Source organism: Ovis aries, chromosome 20 (assembly GCF_016772045.2).
Source record: "Ovis aries strain OAR_USU_Benz2616 breed Rambouillet chromosome 20, ARS-UI_Ramb_v3.0, whole genome shotgun sequence".
NCBI classification, from domain to species: Eukaryota; Metazoa; Chordata; class Mammalia; order Artiodactyla; family Bovidae; genus Ovis; species Ovis aries.
This window is the reverse complement of record NC_056073.1, coordinates 29,107,634-29,117,316: the sequence shown is the minus strand read 5'-3', so window position 1 is coordinate 29,117,316 and position 9,683 is coordinate 29,107,634. Positions and strand designations below refer to the sequence as shown.

The following is a 9,683-nucleotide window of genomic DNA, read 5'->3' as shown; positions in this document are numbered from 1 at the left end:
AGTCCGTGATGCCATTCAACCATCACATCCTCTGTTGCCCCCTTCTCCTGCCCTCAATCTTGCCCAGCATCAGGTCTCTTCCGGTGAGTCAGCTCTTCACATCAAGTGACCGAAATATTTGAGCTTCAGGTTCAGCATCAGTCTTTCCAGTGAATATTCAGGATTGATTTCCTTTAGGATTGACTGGTTTGATCTCCTTGCTGTCCAAGGGACTCTCAAGAGTCTTCCCCAGCACCACAATTCAAAAGCATCAGTTCTTCCTGTAGTTCAGTTCAGTCGCTCAGTCCTGTCCGACTCTCTGCGACCCCATGGACTGCAGTATGTCAGGCCTCCCTGTCCATCACCAACTCCCGGAGTTTACACACTCATGTCCATTGAGTTGGGTAAGAGCATTAATAAGTAAACTATTGGGAGGGTATTGGCAAACTGTAAGAGAATCTGATTTGGAATGTTTAGGAGTAAATACGTGGAAGAAAATTTGGACAGACAGTACGGATAAATTTGGTTAGATAAAGTCATGAAAACAAAGCAATGGTGATAACATTGCTTGTGGAGGACAGACCCTGTATCTGGGGGGAGGTTCCACTGATGCTTTGCGAACACAGGAATGACAAATTGATGGTGCAGGTCATAGTAAGGCAATACCGACTAGGAGGACCCATCTAGAGACTAATGCAATAGTGACACAAGAGGACATTAGTAGAATAAGAGCTGATAAGGAACAGAGGAATGGGCAGGTAGGCTAGAAAAGAATCAGGATACGCAGTGCCATTCTCCTCAGGTATTTCTAAGGAAAATGAAGGTGAAACAGGCAAGGAGGAGAGAGGCATCGTAAGAGCAATCAAGAGGTGTGTAGTAGTGAAGTATGCAGGAAATAGAGGAGAGTAAGACATTTGATAATGGAGAGGGATTTGGGGGTAGAGGATGAATTGGAAGATTGGGATTGACATATATACACCATTGATTCTATGTGAAAAATAGGCAATTAGTGGGAACCTACTGTACAGCATGGGGAACTCTGCTCAATACTCTGTGGTGACCTAAATGGAAAGGAAATCAGAAAAAGAGAAGATATATGTACATGTACAGCTGATTCACTTTGGTATACAGTAGAAACTAACACAACATTGTAAAGCAACTATACTCCAATAAAAACTTAGAAAAAAAGAAAGAGGGATTTGCTTGCACTTTGGAAAGCGATAGAAGTTCTCCTTTTCAACAAGTGTGGCTTTGTGGTTTTCCGACCATCTCCCAGCAACCCCACCAAAAGAACCCACAGGGCAAACTCTCAGAATGGACTACTATGGATCTAAAGGAGGACTGAGAATGGGGTGGGGGGAGATTTAAGAAATTTTTGAAAAATAATTGATTTGTACCAATTCTTCCTCTTATTCTTCCAGGTTGATGGGGAAGGAGAGATGACTTTTTCATTTAATAAGTACCTATTAAGAAATTATTATATATTGCACTCTGTTCATTAAAGCCCCAAATCTTCCTAACTCCTGCAAGGTGATGCTAGTATCATAATCTTCATTTTATGGCTGGGGAAATTGTTAACTTAATTGTCTAAGGTCACAGAGTCAGTGAATGACAGAACCAGGACTGGAATCTGGGTAGACCAGCTCCAGAGAGTAAGTTCTAACCATTATAGTATGTGTCCTCTCTAGCTGTCCCAGGTATCTGCTAGACAATTAAAAAAAAAATCCAATACCAGTATTGCTGTCATTTAGTTCTTTTAACAACATTCCCTGGTGTAGGTTATTGCTTTTAACAACCAGTGTGAAGGGTCCTAGATTAAAGAGCAATCTAAGACAAGATATAGGATAGGAGAATTCAAAGCATACTCAGGTAATGCTGATACTGAAAAATGTGATTCCTTTAGTCATTTTATTTTACTTTTTTTTTTGCCATGCTCTGATGTGCAGTTTGTGGGATCTTGGTTCCCAGACCTGGCATTGAAAACATCAAGTCTTAACCACTGGACCACCATGGAATTCTCTAAATATGATTTTTTTTTTTGAATTGGCAATTAGCTTCCCCAAATTTAACTGTCTTCCATTTCCTGAGGATAAAATCTTTGGAGACATTGGGGAAGAAAGCTAATCTGACCCACTTTTTCAAACATCAAGACTTTGGGGGATTTCACTGAATGACTGGTAAATACCCTCTGCTTCCTGCCCTTATTAAGTTCACAGGCCACTGGGGCTAGGTGGGGGCAGGGATGGTTAGCTACCTCCAAGAGGGTTACCATCAGTTTCTTTCCTCTCCATATGCATAGTGACATTGTATCATTGAGAGTTGCAGTTCTATTCTTCTCTTGAATCTGGACTTGCCTAGAATGCTCTGACCCACAGAGTATAGCAGAATGACTCTACATGATGCTGGGCTTGGCCTACAGAGGACTGACATCCTCTGTCTTGGACTCTTAAGAGTCTTTAGCTACCATGGAAGATGTTTGTATTAGTCTGCTCTGGCTTCTGTAACAAAACATCAGCCTGTGTGGTTCAAACAACAGAAATTAATTTTTTCAGTACATTTTCTGGAGCGTGTAAGTCCAAGGTCAAGATGTGAGCAAAGGCGATTTCTCCTAAGGTCCCTCTCCTTGGCTTGCAAGCAGTCACCTTCTGGTTCTCACACAGCCTTTCCTCTGTTGTCACTTTTCTAATGGTGTGTTTTGTTGTTTTTTGATTGGGTTAAGTGGCTTTATTAGAGAAAGCCAGGATTACAAAGGACTTAAGAGTTAGCCTTGGGGCCTTTCTTCTTGCCAAAGGTGGGCACAATATTGACAAAGCTCTGGTTATACTGCATATACTTCTTGGTCCAGCCCACCTTCTTTTTCTCCTGTTTGACCACCTTGGGATTCTAACCCAGCATCAGCCAGGGACCACGGACTTCACCTCTAAGCATTTGGCCGGCTCCTTGTTGGGTGCTCAGAGCCTCCACCACACACTGGCCCAGGGTAGCCTCATCCTCTAGGAGCATCCCTGCCAGGGGGCACAACTTGAGTGATGTCCTTGAGGGAGGCTACACGAACTTAGATGGGTGACCGTCTCCTAGCCTGCCAATGCAGAAGATGCAAATTCTTGCCTGGAAGATCCCATGGACAGAGGAGGCTGGCTGGCTGGTCCATGCGGCCACAAAGAGTCAGATATGACTTAGAGACTAAACAACCACAACTCCTGGCCTGTCACCTCCAGTGTGTGTAGGTATTGGCCGAGGACAAAGAACTGTGAGTCGGTGACTAAACCGTGGCTACTGCTGCTACCATGAAGATGGAGCCGAGAAAGAGCTTTGTGTACCAAAGTTTTCAGGTTTGATGGATTCCAGTTTATCAACCTATTTTTTTTTTTTTTCTTTTTGGTTACTACTTCCTGTTTTTGGTTACTGGTTTCTGAAACTCACATCCACATCCAGTCTTCATGCTCATGGTCTGTAAAAGCCACTCACCTTGCGTCTTTCTGATCTATACTAACCCACCAGTTTTCTCCCCATGTCTACACGGGCTCCATCGCTACTTCCCCGTTGAATTCCCGCCAGTTCGGTTGGTTTGCCAGGAACCTTCTCGCGAATAGAGCCTGCACTCTGCATCCTTTCTGGGAATGAGTAAAGGGAGTTCGCTCCTGTCCAGTCGGGGATCGGTCCCGGGTCATTAGGATCTTCCAGTTTAAACATCCTGGGGTTACGGGGAAGGGCAGAGGGAAGGAGAGAGAAGAAACGTCAAACCATACCCGGGATTCAGAGGTTCAGTCAAAGTTGCTGACTCTACTGAGAAAGAAGGTTTAGTTAACTTACAAGGATTCCCATTTTTTCCGGAGAAACAAACTACAAAAGAATTTAACAGCTCATGAGGAATGCACGTCCAGCGAATCTGAAAGTTTTATTTGTTTACCGAAAACAGTCAACCTGTCAGGATGGCCGAGTGGTCTAAGGCGCCAGACTCAAGCTCAAACAAGCTTCCTCTGACAGAGGTTTCTGGTCCCCGAATGGGGGCGTGGGTTCGAATCCCACTTCTGACAGACTTTTTCTCAACACTTTCTCAGCAATTGCATTCGTTCTTTTTTCTACTTTCCCCCTTTCAGCCCTAACGACTGACCCCTAATGAGGTCCGACACTTTTCTTTTCCGTTGCTGCTTATCATGGATCTCGTTTTTCTCTGTGCTCCGATTTGTCATGAAAGGCGCTTTTCACCGAACGCTCATTAACCTAGAGGCGTCCTGGCAGAAAAAGGAGCCTGACGGGAACGGAAAGACATGTACACAGACTCGGTGATTAGACTGTCCTGAGCTCGCGGGCTATTGGGATCCTAGTCTCACGCCCTTTCTCACTGGCCGAACCTATCAAAAATTCAAAGTGCAGACACTGAAAGTAGCTTGATTCACTTTGTTAAGGGATTGGAACGTGAAAAAAAAAAGAAATAGGGAAGGTTCCACCGAGATTTGAACTCGGATCGCTGGATTCAGAGTCCAGAGTGCTAACCATTACACCATGGAACCGCTCTTGTTATTGACTTGATACACTGTCCATCTGATATCTCTTTGTGCTTTTTTTTTCCCCCTCTCCTTTTCCATTGAGGTATAGTTGATTTATAATGTTCGTTTCAGGTACACAGTATAGTGATCCAAAATCTTTATAGACTGTACTTCATTAAAAATTTTTCTATCACTGTGCTTTTTATTTATTTTTACCAACAGAGATGTATAAAAAACAATTTAAAATGAAATGTGCCACTTTAACCGAAAGCTCTGCTCTTCTTCCTAATTGATTTTTTCTTCTTTTTTAATTTATGGAGGCTTTTTTTTTTTTTTTTTTAAGAGAGGGATGGAAAATCTGCCACTTTTAAGCCGGAGGGCGATAGAGAAGCCAAACTCAAGGGTGGGAGGTTGTGGGAGGTTGTTTTCCCTGAGCCTTCTTCCCATATTTCTTTCCCTTGATGTCTGGGAAGGGCAGGATCCTGATCTGAGAAAGTGGTTACCTCTGGCGGTTTTGATTTTGCTTTTATTTCCAACACATGCCAAAAGCAAAGTGGATTTCCATCTTGCCCTTCAAAAGGGAAAAAAGACAAATTAACATATATATTTTTTCTCTACAGCTTCGCTTTTCATTCTAGCATACCTGCAAATGCCTCCAGAGCAACCTCAAATTTCCTTGGTGCTTCCTGGTTAGGTGTAATTATGTGTTTGCCATTTTAAAATCTGTCCTTTCACTCTGAGATGCCTTAAGTACAGGACAGGTTCTCATTTCTCTTTGACACCCGATGGTTCTGGTCCATAGTATTAATAGAAACTTAATCTATAGCTTGTTGCATGCTGCTGCTGCTACTGCTAAATCGCTTCAGTCATGTCCGACTCTGTGTGACCCCATAGACGGCAGCCCACCAGGCTCCTCTGTTCCTGGGATTCTCCAGGCAAGAATACTGGAGTGGGTTGCTGTTTCCTTCTCCAATGCATGCATGCATGCTAAGTCACTTCAGTCATGTCTGACTCTGTGCGACCCTACGGACAGCAGCCCACCAGGCTCCTCCGTCCACAGGATTCTCTAGGCAAGAATATTGGAGTGGGTTGCCATTTCTTTCTCCGCTTGCTGCATGAACTCATAGATTAAAGGATGAATCAGTGAATGCATGCATGAATTAAAGAAGGAGTGAATAAATAGCCCGAGTTACACTTTTTTGGAGGAGTGTCTTTTTCCTTCTCTCCATAGGCTAAATCTGACAAGTCTAAAGGACATGATTGTGGCTTTTTGCCAAGTGGAGGGTTCCTTTCCAGGTTCTAGCTACCAGGTACGACATTCCAGTAGCCATAGGGTCCCACAAACGTATCCTGGAGTGTGGATGGCCAAGAGAGGACGTCATAGTGCTGGGCATGGTCATTTATTTCTCTAAATTTTCATTTTATTGACATAACATGATTATCTAGTAATTTTTAAGAACAACTTATAATAAAGAGATCATAAATGTAGCATCACTGGAAAAAAATACTCAGTATAAATTACTACTTTCAGTTCAGTTCAGTCGCTCAGTTGTGTCCAACTCTTTGCGACCCCATGAATCGCAGCACGCCAGGCCTCCCTGTCCATCACCAACTCCTGGAGTTCACTCAGACCCACGTCCATCGAGTCAGTGATGCCATCCAGCCATCTCATCCTCTGTTGTCCCCTTCTCCTCCTGCCCCCAATCCCTCCCAGCATCAGAGTCTTTTCCAATGAGTCAACTCTTCGCGTGAGGTGGCCTACTTTAGTCAGTCTAAATATTAATTACTGATCCTACATTCTTCATGGACCTCTGGTAATCTCCCAAGAATGAATGGGAATGCTTATGAATTCCTGAATCATTTTTCTGCCATTCATCCTTTTGCTGGATTTACAATCGAGCAAGTTGCCTGTCACAAAACAGGTGCTCAGTAAATAGGGATTGAAGTGAATATATTTTGGGGGAGATGGAGAGGGCAACTGGAGAAGGAAATGGCAACGCACTCCAGTATTCTTGCCTGGAGAATCCCAGAGACAGAGGAGCCTAGTGGGCTGCTGTCTATGGGGTCGCACAAAGTTGGACACAACTGAAGCGACTTAGCAGCAGCAGCAGGCTGAAGTGACTTAGCAGCAGCAGCAGAGAGGGCAACAGTGAAATTCAAAGACTTTGCCCAGGTCACTTATACAGTTTTCCTAAGTTCTTCCCTCCATGAACATCAACTCTCTATTCTATTGTATCCGTTGGTTTTAAAGTTAAACCAGAACCTCAAAAGCCCACTCTTTAGCGATAGCCTTTAAATTGTCCTCTGAGGCTAGACAAGGCAAAAAGGGGGCATAAAATCATTGTTTTTTCAACCTTAGCACATTTTTTATCTCAGGGAAGGATAGTTGTTATGGAGCTGGAAGATAGGGCATCTGGCCATGCTGCTGCTGTTAAGTCGCTTCAGTCATGTCCGACTCTGTGTGACCCCATAGAGGGCAGCCCACCAGGCTCCCCCATCCCTGGGATTCTCCAGGCAAGAACACTGGAGTGGGTTGCCATTTCCTTCTCCAATGCATGAAAGTGCAAAGTGAAAGTGAAGTTGCTCAGTCATGTACGACTCTTCGCGACCCCATGGACTGCAGCCCACCAGGCTCCTCCGTCCATGGGATTTTCCAGGCAAGAGTACTGGAGTGGGGTGCCATCGCCTTCTCTGATCTGGCCATGGGTTGGTTTATTTATTCATGAGTCTGGAGTTCAGAAGATTGTTATTTTCCTTTGGAATCATCCATGGTTGGTTCACAAGGTGAATGTGAACCTCATATTGCAAGGTGAATGTCAACAAAGACCACTGAGGGGAATGTTTAGGGGAAGAAATGACTGGGTCTGACAATCCAGAAACAATCTGTTCCCTCAAAATCTGAGCAAGAATCGTTTACACTTACCTGGTAGCAGAGCTGAATCCAAAAAGAGCAAGTCAGTGTGGCTAAATCAGTGGTCAAGAACCAAGTTCAGCTGGAGTGTCCTGTAGAAATGGGGCTTTAGAACACATGACCCTACCTCAAACTGAAGATCTCAAGGTCTTCCTGGTGCCTCAGCTCTATATACCTTACTCACTTCACAAATTAGGAAGATAATCTTTCATCTATTTATTTATTCATTACTACTTACCAGAAATATCTGTTTAGTTTTCATGATGTGGAGAAGTGAGAGAAATATGATTCTATACCTGACAAAGCTTATGATGCATGGAGAAAGGCAGACAATTACACAAAATTTTCCAATTCCAAAAGTTATGGTAAATGCTAAAATAAGTGATAGATAGAGTGATAACAGAGCATGGCCAATGCAAAACAACAGGAATACGCCATTAGTGTCAGGTAGCAATGAGGAAAACCTGCCAGAGGAAGGGATGGCTGAGCTCAGCCCTGCTACAAGCTCCCCAGCTTGTTCCATTTCTCCTTTGCCATATTTATCAGACTGGGCTTAAAATTTTTTTTAATTTACAGACTTGTGAATTCACCTATTGGACTTATGAAATAAATATCCACTCAGTCTAACAACTCAAATAAATGTCTAAAGTACAATTTATAATCTCCCTGTCCTCTAACACTGTTACCACTGGAAACAATTTGAAGTATGTCCTTCCATACATTGTCTACACATTGTCCTAATGTTCTTTGTTTTGGTAACTATACATTACAATGTAATTCATAGTTCCGTTGTTGGATTCTTTATCAGTGGAAATTGTGCCTTCTTGTGGCCATTATGCTTGTCTTCTCTCCTAGGCACCAGGGCAGGGACTTCCTTCTTTGTTCCCATCCAGGTGCTCAGTGCCTACTTTTAACTCTGGAGAGAGATCAAGGGAGGCTTCCAGGAGACAGCAACTACCTAGCTGAAAAGGGTGAGAAACTTTGAAGGCAGAGGGAATTGCTTGGAGCAGAGACTGAGGGCGCCCAACAGAAGACGCAGAGACACCTGCTGAGTGGGGAAAGCGCCTCTATTTAATGTGAGGTAAGGTAAGGGAAGGGAAGCTGAATATAAGAAGAGCTGCCACACCTCAGATCAGCATAAATAGGATTTAAAATGTGAAATGAGAAGGCTGCAGGGATGCTGAGAACTGCGGCCGGGCAGGACCTGTCTCCAGTTACAAATGGATTCAGGGAGACTGACCGTCGTTCATCAGTCCACCATTTATGGAACAATGCATCCATAATAAGCACTACTGCATTTACGGGGCCTAAGTAAGTACTTAGGAGGTGGTACACAGTAGGATCTGATTTTTTTCTTTTCCTTTTTTACATAAAAGTATGAATTACAGAAAGTCTGTTATATGTTCTATATTCCTGGGTGGTGAAAATACGAGGGAGTAAATACCATGCCCAGTAGATGCTCAGTAACTTTTTGTTCCTTGGAATAATCAGTTGAAGGCTTATCATGAGGTGGACACTGTTTCGGGGGCAGTGCCTATAGGTGTCATCTCTGGTCTCTGGGAAAACGGATGTTGTAGGAGGAGAGGAACCTACCTGAAGTTGGAGCCTGTGAGAACTGTTGTGTGCGTTGGGCTTGGAATGCATAGACCAGCTTGAGGTGCAAAACGACCCTGGCAGCGGTGGGATTCGAACCCACGCCCCCGAAGAGACTGGAGCCTTAATCCAGCGCCTTAGACCGCTCGGCCACGCTACCTCTCGCAAGCTTGGCTTTAACGTGCATATCATCTGACCCAAATTGCGACCCGTTTCAGGTCCTTTTCCTCTCTCTCGCCCCGCCAGGCCCTCGCCACTCGGCACTGTCCCCGGGGCCCTTCCTCCAGCGTTCCCCTCCCCACTCCCACCACAGCCCGAGAACCCCCTGACCCCTGACACTTTACTTTCTCATGGCTCCCAGGTTCATCTTGAATGGTGACGCCGCAGGTGGCGCGGGAAGAGGCACCTGCCCCATCTGTCACCAATGTAGGAAAAAAGACTCACGCAGACTGAGAGTTCCAGTGGATGCTGTGGGCTCCAGATCAACTTGGACTCCGGAGCAAGCCCCCGGACTATAGGAGTGAGCAAGTCCGGGAGTTTGGTTTGAGCCTGGAGAAAGGCTGACCAAAAAAAAAAAAAAAAAAAACCACGAGGAAAGAATCTCGAGGGTCCCGCCTCACCCGCCCTCCATCATCTCAAGAGACCAAACTCCTCCACGGAACCTCGTGAGGGAGGCAGAGAGCGCAGACCTTGCTACTGAAGTCCTGTTT

General features: G+C 44.5%; 3 non-coding genes across 3 annotated transcripts; 1 reads left to right on the top strand and 2 right to left on the bottom strand.

Moving 5' to 3' along the window:
- The first annotated feature begins 3,905 nt into the window (after nucleotides 1-3,905).
- TRNAL-CAA (transfer RNA leucine (anticodon CAA)) lies at nucleotides 3,906-4,016 on the top strand. The gene is made up of 2 exons: nucleotides 3,906-3,943; nucleotides 3,971-4,016. It is a non-coding gene; the product is annotated as a tRNA-Leu (tRNA).
- Nucleotides 4,017-4,421: 405 nt separating this feature from the next.
- Nucleotides 4,422-4,493, bottom strand: TRNAQ-CUG (transfer RNA glutamine (anticodon CUG)). The gene has a single exon. It is a non-coding gene; the product is annotated as a tRNA-Gln (tRNA).
- A 4,558-nt stretch (nucleotides 4,494-9,051) lies between these two features.
- Nucleotides 9,052-9,133, bottom strand: TRNAL-AAG (transfer RNA leucine (anticodon AAG)). The gene has a single exon. It is a non-coding gene; the product is annotated as a tRNA-Leu (tRNA).
- Nucleotides 9,134-9,683: the final 550 nt, after the last annotated feature.